Genomic DNA, 11,875 nt, shown 5'->3' with positions numbered 1-11,875 from the left:
TTTTATTGCTTTTATTAATGAAAGTACTAAAGTGTTGTTTATCATCTTACTTTGTAATGATCTAAGAAAAACTATTTAAATCAAAAAATTATTTTGTCTAGTAATTAAAACTTTTAAATGTGGATGAAATATTTTGAGGAGGGTGTGGTGGAATTGGTATACTCCTATGCTGCTATGAGAGAGTAAATTAATCTATTTTTATGGAAATTACCAATAATTATATTTATGCAGTAATTATAGTTCTGAGAATTAATTATAAGGATGAATGCCAAAAGAAAGAAAAATGGTATCTATGAAACATTTACTATGAAATGCTTTTAATATGTGTTTAGGTATTTAGAAAGGAAATGTAATTTTTAATAATGAAAAATTAAAATCAGCCAGTAACAGGAGAATCATTAATTATGGTACTTTATTCAATAGATAGTATGTGGTTTTTAAAGATAAGTGTGAAAAATATAGAAAACATGCTACTGTGGAATAGTATTTATGACTTTAAGTGAGAAAAAGCTGAAAATTGTATTACACAATGAGTACAGTCAAATAATGAGTATACATCTAAATGGACAAATCCTAGGAGGAAAATGAAAGAGGTTTGATTTTTCATTATGATGCAGCTACATGACTTAGAATCTATGTGTAATTTTGAACTTATTGGAATCATTGAAATAATGTTTTTTGGAATATAAAAAAAAGTAAAACAGCCCCTTTTTTTCCTGAAGAAAAAAGTGAATTTTAGAAAATAAAAACATTGCTGGATATGGGGCAGTTGGTCAACAGCTTTCTTATATACCAAAACAATTGCTGGCATTATCCAGAACACAGAATTGAAAATTCTTAGTGCTGTAACAAAAAGAACTTGAAACTATTTCTTAGAACAAAATGAGATGGACAGATAAATGGATGCATAACATTTACACAACGGTTTTCATTAATCACTTCTTGATGAAAATAAGGTAATAGGCAACCTCTTAAAGATGACATATTCTAAAATCTTTTTAAGTTTCTCATCCTACAAATGAGGAATTTGTAGGAAGAATTTAAAAGTGGGGTAGAAAAATCTGTTGCTTCAAAATGGACTGTCTACAACATTGGGCAAAAGAAGCCAGAGACAGATAGAAACACACTGTATTTCACTTACATAAAATCTAGGAGCTGGCAAATTTATGATGTGTGTGTGTACTTTACCATCTGCAAATTATATCTCAATAAGGAAGAAAAAAAATGTTCCATAGTCAGATAAAATCATTTCACAGAATTGAAACTCAGACACAGACATTGAGGGTTTATTTTCCTTCAATTGCCTATTTGGAATGTAATGAAGCTTTTCTAAGTATTTTGAGTAATGCGACCTTCCTAAATTACCTCGGGTCAATGTGGGTGGTCATGAATGGCAAGATGTTCATTTAATTAGTTATAATGGCTCACACTGGCCAGACTGAGCATACATCCTTAAGGTTAATGCTGCTACGCTCCTTCCAGTGATCAGGTAGATTCTCTTATTTCTAAAGAGTTATGTTATTTACAGGACAGACTCTTAAAGGAAAATAAGGAATAAGACCATATATGTCACACCTTGGAAATCCACAACCAACACAAAGAACAGGAGCGCACATGACATGAAGTCTTGACTGCAGTGGGAGGAATCACAAGCTCCGGGATCATCACCTGGTGTGTCTGACTGCTGAGTGGAACTTGACCTACTATTTGAATCTTCATATTTTGGGGAACTGTTCTTCCAAGATAAATTATTTTGGAAGTTCTTACTCATGCATATTAATACAAAGATGGAAATTACTGATGATGTAATGTAGTGAGAAGAAGCATTGTAGAGTACAAAGAGCATGGTCTTGAAGGTCATAAAAATAAGGATTCGAATTCTAGCTCTTCCACTTCCTAAATATAATTATGGAAAAATGGGGGTGCCTGGGTGGCTCAGTGGGTTAAAGCCTCTGCCTTTGGCTCAGGTCATGATCCCAGAGTCCTGGGATGGAGCCCGGAATCAGGCTCTCTGCTCAGCAGGGAGCCTGCTTCTCTGCCTACTTGTGATCTCTGTCTGTCAAATAAATAAATAAAATATTAAAAAAAAAAAAAAGAAAAAGAAATGGTCCAATTTCTCTCAACTACAGTTCCTTTACCTGTGAAGTGAGGTTTATAATATCTGCCATGCATTGTTATCTTTCATTAGAAACTATAAATATGTGTGTGTATATGGGCTTGGCACACTCAGGGAACAGTGATGGTGGTGATTCAGCATTTATGGCTGAATGGTTTTGTTCAAATGCTGTACTTTTTTGGACATTCAAACTTATTCATTTATTAAAAAAAGGCAAAAACATTCACATGTTGAAGAATAGCTTCTAATGTTCAATTAATTTGCAAACAAGCCTATTTTTTTCTTTCTTGCCCTCCTATATAGTTCTCCTGAATTAAAACACTTTTAAAAAGATTCTCATGTATTATTTGCTTCAGGAGTACAGGTCTGTGAATCATCAGTCTTGCACAATACATAGCAATCACCATAGCACAAACCCTCCCCAATGTCCACAACCCAGCCACGCTATCCGTCCCCCACCCTTACCTCCTAGCAACGCTCAGTTTGTTTCCTGGGATTAAGAGTCTCTTATGGTTTGTCTCCCTCCCAATCCCATCTTGTATCATTTTTTCCCCTCCCTTCTCCCTATGACCCACCCACCTCTCCAATTCCTCATATCAAAGAGATCATATGATAATTGTCTTTGATTGACTTATTTTGCTCAGCATAATACGCTCTAGTTCCATCCACTAGATGGCATCCATAGTCGTTGGAAATGGCAGGGTTTCATTTTTGATGGCTGCATAGTATTCCGCGTGCGCGCGCGCGCGCGCGTGTGTGTGTGTGTGTATACATATATATATATATCTTCTTCATCCATTCATCTGTTGATGGACATCTAGGTTTTTCCCATAGTTTGGCTATCGTGGACATTGCTGCTATAAACTTTCAGGTGCACATGCCCCTTTGGATCACTACATTTGTATCTTTAGGATAAATACCCAGTAGTAGGATTGCTGGGTCATAGGGTAGCTCTATATTCAACTTTTTGAGAAACCTCCATACTGTTCTCCAGAGTAGCTGCACCAGCTTGCATTCCAACCAACAGTGTAGGAGGGTTCCCCTTTCTCTGCATCCTTGTCAACATCTGTCATTTCCTGACTTGTTAATTTTAGCTGTTCTGACAGGTGTGAGGTGGTATCTCACTGTGTGTGTGTGTGTTTTTTTTTTTTAAGATTTTATTTATTCATTTGACAGACAGAGATCACAAGTAGGCAGAGAGGCAGGCAGACAGAGAGAGGAGGAAGCAGGCTCTCTGCTGAGCAGAGAGCCAGATGTGGGGCTCAATCCCAGGATGCTGAGATCACGACCTGAGCCAAAGGCAGAGGCCCAACCCACTGAGCCACCCAAGCGCCCCCTCACTGTGGTTTTGATTTGTATTTTCCTGACGCCAAGTGATGTTGAGCACTTTTTCATGTGTCTATTGGCCATTTGGATGTCTTCTTTGCAGAAATGTCTGTTCATGTCTTCTTCCCATTTCTTGATTGGATTATTTGTTCTTTGGGTGTTCATAAACGCTTTTTTTAAAAAAAGACTTTACTCAGGTATTTGCCAGAGAGAGAGAGAGAACAAGCAGAAGAACTGGCAGGTAGAGGGAGAAGCAGGCTCCCTGCTGAGCACAGAGCTAGATGTGAGACTAGATTCCAGGACCCCAAGATCATGACCTGAGCTAAAAGCAGACACTCACCCCACTAAGCCAGCCAGGCATCCCTGAATTAAACACTTTAAAACCATAGGTACTTGAAAAAAGAAAAAGGCCTACTTATTGGATACATGAAACACAAAAGGAAAAAAAAAAAAAAAGAAGAAGAAAAGAAAGAAAAAGGAATGGCAAATAGCACCAAGCACCCAATCTTAATTTCCATCTAAGTCCCAAGGCAGAAAATTCTGGTCTGGTCATTCTTCCCTAGGGTGGATGAGGATGGCAACCAAGCTGAGGTTGCTGACCTCATTTTGTGCAGTGATTTCATTGCTGTAATTCTTAGATGTTCATCTTGTTCTTGTGGGAAGTCAAGACAGGGCAAGTTTTAAGCGTATCATCTAAACGAGGAAATGTGGCCTCCCATTTGCCTGGGGTCTTCCCTCATCTAGTGTGCTGGTACCACAGCAAACACAGCAATTCCATCTCTCTCTCCTGAGATTGGGGTGGGAGCCAGTTATCTTTTTTTATATTTCATTGGTTTAAGATATTATCTTCCCTAGGAAGAAGAAAATGGTAATTCTAGAAATAAAAATGTTTGTCCAGCTAGACTAGGCCAAGCAGTACAAAATGATCTGATCCATTGTGTATTTTAAAGTAAAACATTGTTGTTGTCTGAACCCAGAATAGCATAGCCTGTGTTTCTCTATTTGAAGGGGGAAAAGAAAATCACAACAACCCAGCATGGGAAAACTACCCACACAAGACTGAGACCTGATTTTGCTTCTTTCCTTTCATACGAAGTTTAGATGATCACAAACAGATCTTTACCTTGCATCCCAGGATTGTTGTGAGGATTATAAATGAAATAACAAAATTACTCTGTCAAGGGCAAAATGCCACATAAATATTAGTTAGTTTATCACAGAAAGGGAACTGGAATCACTCCAAGTTTGTGCTGGAGAGGGCAGCAATGAACTGAACAGACAGCTGGGCAAATATGCCAGACAGGAAGCATGTCTGACTCCCGAATACAGGCTGAATTCCCTTTCGCTGAGCTACACCTGCCAGACTGGAAGCCCCTAGTTCTTCAGTCATGAATGAGCACGTCCTGTGCAGAGCTCTAGGGCCTTGCCCCAGTCTGGCCTTTGGCTCCACCCTGCTAAGCTGGCCCAGAGTCATGTCTGGTCTAACTTCCCCTCTAATATGCCTGGTACTGCCTCTTCCAGTACCAGTAGGCCTTAAGCCAGAGCCTCGAGTTTTGCATGACACAAGCGACCCAATAATGAGAACACTCGTTCCAGTGGGCTCGGGAATTATCCTTCTCTCCTCTTTCCCCTTAAATCACTGCTATTTACATTTCTTCTCTGTGTCAGGGCTCCAGAGTAGAATGCAGGAGGTGATGAAGCTGGTGACAAGATAAAGGAACTAATTAGGCCCATTAACCACATCTCTGAACCGGGTCTCACCTGCTTCCCCTAGTGCCAATTCCTCACTAACTCCCTGTTTCCAGTAGCTACAAGGTAATAGGTTCTTTTTTTTTTTTTTTTAAAGATTTTATTTATTTGTCAGAGCGAGAGCGAGCACAGGCAGACAGAGTGGAAGGCAGAGTCAGAGGGAGAAGCAGGCTCCCCGCGGAGCAAGGAGCCCGATGTGGGACTCGATCCCAGGATGCTGGGATCATGACCTGAGCCAAAGGCAGCTGCTTAACCAACTGAGCCACCCAGGTGTCCCGGTAATAGATTCTTAATAGCTATCGGTTGAATGAAAAAAAACATCAAATTAATGAATCAGCAAATATATACCAGATAAAGCCCTAGGACTTTTCCTGGACCCCGACTTCCCCTATCCCTGACCTGATTTTCAGGTGCTCTTATGGCCAAATACTAGGGCAGTCTCTGCTTGGTTTCCCAAATTGACTTTGACTTTAGTGCTTTATGCACAAAGAATGACTGTCAGCACATCTATTCTTTTGTGTGAGTTTGGAAAGAAAAAAAGAATCTAAAAAAGGACAAACCTCACTTTCCATCTATTTCTCAAAAGGAATAGCATAATTCTGATGTGTGTGTGTGCGTGCGTGTGTGTTTAACACTGGTATAGAGATATTGCAAAGGTTTTTTTCCCTACAGAATAAAAGAGACACCCTTGGTTAAAAAGCACAGTTGCTAACAATAGAGGCATATTAACTCCTACCAAAGATAGAAGGTAAAAGGAGCACAGCTTTAGATTCCCACTGTTCACTACTCCTATCTTTAGATGCCCTGAGGATCAGAAGGGCAGAGCCAGGTTTTTCTGGTGTTCAGTGTTGGTTCAACACCGCTACACCTATATGAACCCTAGATGATACCAAATAGTCAAATATATGTGTAACTGGAATGCCAGAAGGAGGTAAGAGACAGAATGGGGCAGAGAAAAAATATTTGAAGAAATAATGTCTAAGATTTTTTAAATTTGATGAAAGACAGAAATTTGCAGATACAAGATTGTAAATAAATACCACACAGAATAAATATCAAAGAAGTACACACTGGTGCACATCAGAGTCAAATTATTGAAAGCCAAAGATAAAGAGCAAACTTTGAAGGCAGCAAGAGAAAATAGCATATTACATAAAGAAGAAAATGATCTTGTCAACAGCTGACTTTCAGTGGAAACCATGAAGGCCAGAAGACAATGGGAAAACATTTTTAAAATGCCAAAAGAAAAAAACTCTGTCAATCCAGAATCCTATATTCTATATATCTAGGGGATATGTAGTTCAAGTATGAAAATAAAATAACATTTTCAGATAAAATTAAGGAACTTGTAGTCAAACTGCACAACAAGCAACAATAAAGGAAGTTCTAAACTATTTGTTTATCACGTCGTCTTGGAGATTTATTACTAGTGGGGGCATTACATGTGAACTCCAGTTTCTCATAGCCTTCCTTCTTTTTGGATAGATAATGTATTTACCCGATGGAATGGTTAGAGTCTGGAATCGTTTCTCTTCTCTATTATTGCCTCTTCCCACCACTGTGGGTTTGTTTTGAGGGTAAACTGAATAGGAATGGGGTTAAGGATGGAATCCTTGAAAACTAACAGAAAGAGAAATTGATGTAACATAACATATATGTGGTTGGGGTGGGGAGAACCAGCGCGGGTAAGGAAAACAGACTGAGATTAAATGCTCTCCAAGGAAAAGCTAGGTTACTAGGAATAGACCTGAAAATCTATCCTAAATTGTGGAAGAACTTGGGGAAGAAAAATGTAATATATCTAGTCCCTTCCCTGACCTCCATGTCTTCTTATTCTACAATAACTCCTAATCTTCTTTAGATTTGACAGGTATGTCTCTATGTCTTAGGTCGGACTTAGTTCCTTCACATATCTGATCACCAGTTGGTGTGGGAGGTAAACAAGAGATGATGGGATTTGGAAAATATGAAGGAGAAAAATTACAGATACAGTTCCAGGGTATGCTCTGTGAATAGAAGAGGACATCAAAGAAGTAGAATGGTGTTTCTATCATCTACGTAAATCATACATACTCAATGAGTAGGACAGGTTGGACAAACTAGCCTCAAAGTTCCTTAAAGGAGGAACCCTAAGATATGTTTTAGGAGTTGGGATACTATAGGCTCCCAGTTGTATACAGGACACCAATTTCCATGAGAGGTTGCTAAATTTTTGGCTTATTTTAGGGAGATGTTTATTTTTTTTCCTTTGTTTACAAATATTCCTTTTAACAAACTTAATTTTTGTCCTGCCATGGATTTGGCACCTCCTCCAGAAAGAAAAGGGACTCAGGGTGAATTTCACCAGGTCCAGAACTCAGAAACACAAATGACAATGACCAAGTGGTGGAAGGGAAATGGAGACAAGCTCTCTGCCTATCAGGAATTAAAAAAGAGGTTTTGCCCTAGGCCAAGTCTTTGGAGCAACATGCTGAGAAGGATTCAGAGGCTTAGAAAAGGGATTGAATACACGCTCTGAAAGGAAGCACCACAATTATTTGGTGATGTCTGCTATGGGAATGAGACCATGTGGTCAAGAGTGTTATTCTTAGCTTGGGTGGTTTGTTTGCAGATTGATTGGTCCCCAGGAGATAAGAGTTAAATTAACCCTAGTAGATAAAGGACTTCCTAGACTAACACAAAGGAATTCAGCCTCACTGTGTCACCGAAGCACAGGGCCTGTCTTTCAGGTCTTGGTCAGGTCTTAATCGAAGAGTTAGAAAAAACACTGAGCGCCAGAGCGGGAAAAGCCTGTTTATCATCATTGATGCTTGCTAAGTTCCTCACATGAGTTGGTTGGCCTAAGGTTTGGACCCATCCTTCTAGAGCCAGCCTTGTTACCTTCTCTTGTCCTAACAAGTAAGGAAGGAAGCCATGGGATCATTTGATTTGCACAGATTTCTCCTTTACCAATATAAGTCAGGGGGAATATGAGTTTTGTACATGGGACTAGCCCCCACTCTGCCTCTAAAGCCCACAGAAATATCGGGTCTTGTAATCCCGTTTTGTTATACTCATAAGAACCATGACTCTGCCTCCAATCCCAACTAACAGAAACCCTCTGTCTAGAAGGAGTGCTATGTCAAGGGCAAGGGTAGATGGCGGTTACTTGAGTTAAGGTCTAGAGTTTTGTGTGGAGACCAGGAGCTGAAAGTGTTGAGGAAAAAAGAGATACTCTGATCTTCACCTATCAGGTGGCTGTAGGGTGGGGAAGGATGTTCAGCTTCTGCAGACCGGGTGGTGGGATTTGGGGAGAGATGAACATCTCATTGCTCGGGAGAGTTTATGGGGTGGATGCTCTCCCAAGCGGAGGCGGGCCCCTACCTTGTTGGCCTTTCTTATATGGTATAGAGGAAAGTGAGGAATGCTGAACGGATGACCCTGGGGTATGGTCAGTCCTTCTGAGGACTGTACCAGACCCATAAACAAGGGCGAGAATGACCTCCTTCTCCTGACTCACATCCCCTTTCCAGGAGAATCCCAGCTCTCTCATCAGCGGAGTTAACCTTAGAGGGAGAGAAGGCTCCGGAGAGAGCCCCATGTGGGGTGCAACAGGCATGTGTCCGACAAGGCTAGGCCTTCCCCGAAACCTTGGGGGTTCTGCAGTGGCAGGAAACGCACCACCCAACCTCAACATGTCACCTCGGGGAGGAGGAGCCAGGTGGGCCGCCGCTGCTCCGGGCTGCGGGGCGCGGGGCTTCAGGGCCTCCCCGAGGGGCGAGAGGAGCGCCGGCACCAGGCCCGCGGGGTCGGCTGCCCCAGGACTCTGGGGGTGAGGAGCGGCGCCCGGGCCAACCTCGCGTTCCCGAGGGTGGGGGAGTCGGTGCCGGCCGGGGCGGGCGGGCCGTCAGCTGCCCGGCCCGTCGCCTACCTCCCCGCCCCCCGGCTTCCTGCGGAGGCCGCGGCCGCCATGTTGTTGTGGGGCTGAGGCGGCGCCGCGGAGCCCGAGCGCCGGTGACAGGCTGCGCAACAGGTTCGCTGTGGGCGGCCTGGCGACGAACCGGGCGGCGGCGGCGGCGGCGGCGGTGGCCGACCAGGGTCTCCCGGCGTCCGTCCGCGACCGCGCTGCCGGGGCCGAGGGGCGCGGGGTCGCGCTGTGACGTGCAGGAGGCGCGGCGGGGGCGCCAGGTGGGTGAAGCGGCCGGCGGGGGCTGCGGTAGGGCGCGGGGCAGGTGCGGGCGCCGCTGCGCTCGCCGCGGGGAGGCTCGGCGGGCCCGGCGGGGAGGCGGCTGCTCGCCCTGGCCGCCGCGGACGCCTCGGGAGCCGGGGCTAGGCCCCTGGCGGGCTTGGCGGCGCCGGGCGGAAACCTCCGGCCCCGGTTCCTGCTCCTGCGGCGGGGCAGGGGCGGACGCCGAGGGGCCGGGGCCGGGTCGCCCCTTCCCGCGCGGCGGATCCCCAGGCCCCGGCCTCTCCTGGCAGGTGCGGACGCCTCTGAGGGCGGCGGCGGCGGCGGGGGCTGGGGGGCGGCGTGGCCCCTCGTTTTCGCGGTGCCGGCCCAAGAGGGCCCTTAGGGGCAGTCGCACGCTTCCTCGGGGACCCTGGGACCCTTCTTTTTTATTTTTGTATTTTCGGCCGAGTTGGCTTTCCTTGGTCATGGCTGGCGCGGAATGTCAGGTGAGCCGCATCCCGGTGCGTCAAAGTAGCCCGAGTCACGAGCGGCCAGTGGGCGGATGCTCGGCGTCCACCGCTCGCATTAAACCAAAGTTGGGAAATGTTACCGTTTGACTTTAGCGTTATTGACTTCCAGGGTGTACAGGAAGCACGGAAAGGTGTAATCTCCCAAGCCAGAGTAAAGTTTATTGCTTATCATTATTGTTATTATTTTTAAAGACTCCTGCGTGTGCGTAGTGAATGGGTAAACAGAGGCTGAAACTGCAGACGGCTTTGCATTCTGTAAAAAGGTGCCGTAACTGGGTGATTAATCATGTGCTTTGTCGTTGAACGATAGCCAATGGCAAGTTTGCTTCATTTGAGACTTGGATTAATTATGAATTAGGAATGTGTTTGATAGAGCCAACCAGTTTATTTTAGGAACTAAGGTTAACACAGAATGATCGCTTTATTAAATGCACTAGTTTGTTTTTACTAGAGTTTACTTGCTTACCCAGAGATAGGCTAGGTGTGAGTTGAAATTTTGTGTTGTTTTCGTCAGCTTAATTTAGGTGGCATAGACTTTGGAGGTTAAGTTCTTAAGCCTCTTAAGAAAATCAATTGCCTCTTTCCCTGTCCTTGTTTGCTGTATTGTTAATGATAAAATTTAAACGCAATAAATCAATAATAATGTCCCTTAAATTTTAAAGGCAGTAGCATCTCTGATGTGCATACCTTTAGGTTTCTTTGGCTGTGTCTAACATCCTCTAGTAATTTCTTGCTCCCATCCCCCAGCTTTGAGATATGATTGACATACATCTCTTGTAATTTCAAAAGTGTAGAAAGTGGAAGTTGTATTTAAAAGCTTAACTTAAAAACAGACAATTCCATATTTTTCAAGGACGTGGGAAAATGTGCATTGCTGCTATTTTAATGTAATATTCATGAGCAGCAGAAAAGCTTGTATTTCTTAATGCTCTAATGCATTTATTCCTCTGCTCACCTTTATAATGAAAGGTAGAATTGTCTGAAAAAACTTGACCTATCCTGAAGGAAAATACATTGTTCAGCAGATCTCAAGGCTAAAATCCCAGTCTGTTCTGAATATGAGGAAATGTATTAGGCATGTTCTGGGAGTGAATTACAGTTACCCCCCAAAATTGTACTTTTGCAAAAAGAAGAATAGTATAAGGAATCTCTGTATGCCAGTCACCCACATTTAGGAGCTGTCAGGATTTTCTTTATCCATCTCTTTTTCTTCCTTATCTTTATTTTTTAGTCATTTCACCATACATACTTAACACATCTTGGATTTTTTTGATGGAATTTTTTTCCTCATAACCTTAAGATTTTTATTTTTAATGTCTCTTTAATACACAGTTTCACAAATTTCCATCTTTCTAGTAAGATGAAAAGAACATTTATTGACCATCTGTTTCACATACTTTTTTCAGTACTAAAATATATTTGCTATTGTGGTTGTGATTTATTGAACACTTAGTACATGCTAGGCGGTGTGCTGTTTTGCATAATCAGTTGAAGCTTAGCAGTACCGTAGAAGTAGTTCTTTTTCTCCTGTCAAACAGATGAGTGAAATGCTAACATAGAGGTTAACTGATTACGCTCCATCTCTGAGCTAATAAGTACAAGAACCAGGTTTCAAACCAAGGTCCTTCTAACTTTGGCATCTGTGCCTTTATCACTCCTCTTGGTTCAGGAAAAGAAAAAAAAAAGTGATTTGGGTATTCGATAAATATTTGTTGTTACAGTAAACAAATGAAAATACATGTTAGTCCACTGATAAGTAACTAGCATTTTTATATACTATATTTATTTGTAAAGCATTTTATGAACAAATTCCAGAAATGATTCAGAATAATTATGTTGCTAAATTATATCACTTAAACTTATTTTACTAAAAATGTGGTGTATTTATTCCTATCTGCATTTGCTTTTCTTTCTTTCCTTTTTTTTTTGGATTCTGATCTTTTCAATAACTTATTTATGGAAAAATTTTTTTATGGAAAAACAAATAGAGAACAAAGAGGAAGAGAG

The 11,875-nt window shown here is 42.4% G+C and overlaps 1 protein-coding gene across 4 annotated transcripts in view; it reads left to right on the top strand.

The window, feature by feature from the left end:
- Nucleotides 1-8,833: 8,833 nt before the first annotated feature.
- The window catches only part of ITSN2 (intersectin 2), a 140,491-nt gene continuing 137,449 nt past the window's right edge, over nt 8,834-11,875 (top strand). For 2 of the 4 annotated variants that reach the window (XM_059405233.1, XM_059405240.1), the window contains exon 1: nt 9,274-9,358. The gene's annotated coding sequence lies outside the window, so the exon portion shown is untranslated. Of the gene's footprint in view, nt 9,003-9,273; nt 9,359-9,744; nt 9,845-11,875 lie in introns of those variants that run through there. The other 2 variants (XM_059405234.1, XM_059405235.1) reach the window with 2 other exon arrangements.

This window comes from Mustela nigripes, chromosome 7, assembly GCF_022355385.1.
Source record: "Mustela nigripes isolate SB6536 chromosome 7, MUSNIG.SB6536, whole genome shotgun sequence".
Lineage (NCBI taxonomy): Eukaryota > Metazoa > Chordata > Mammalia > Carnivora > Mustelidae > Mustela > Mustela nigripes.
The sequence above is the reverse complement of the archived record's forward strand: the minus strand, read 5'-3'. Positions and strand labels throughout refer to the sequence as shown.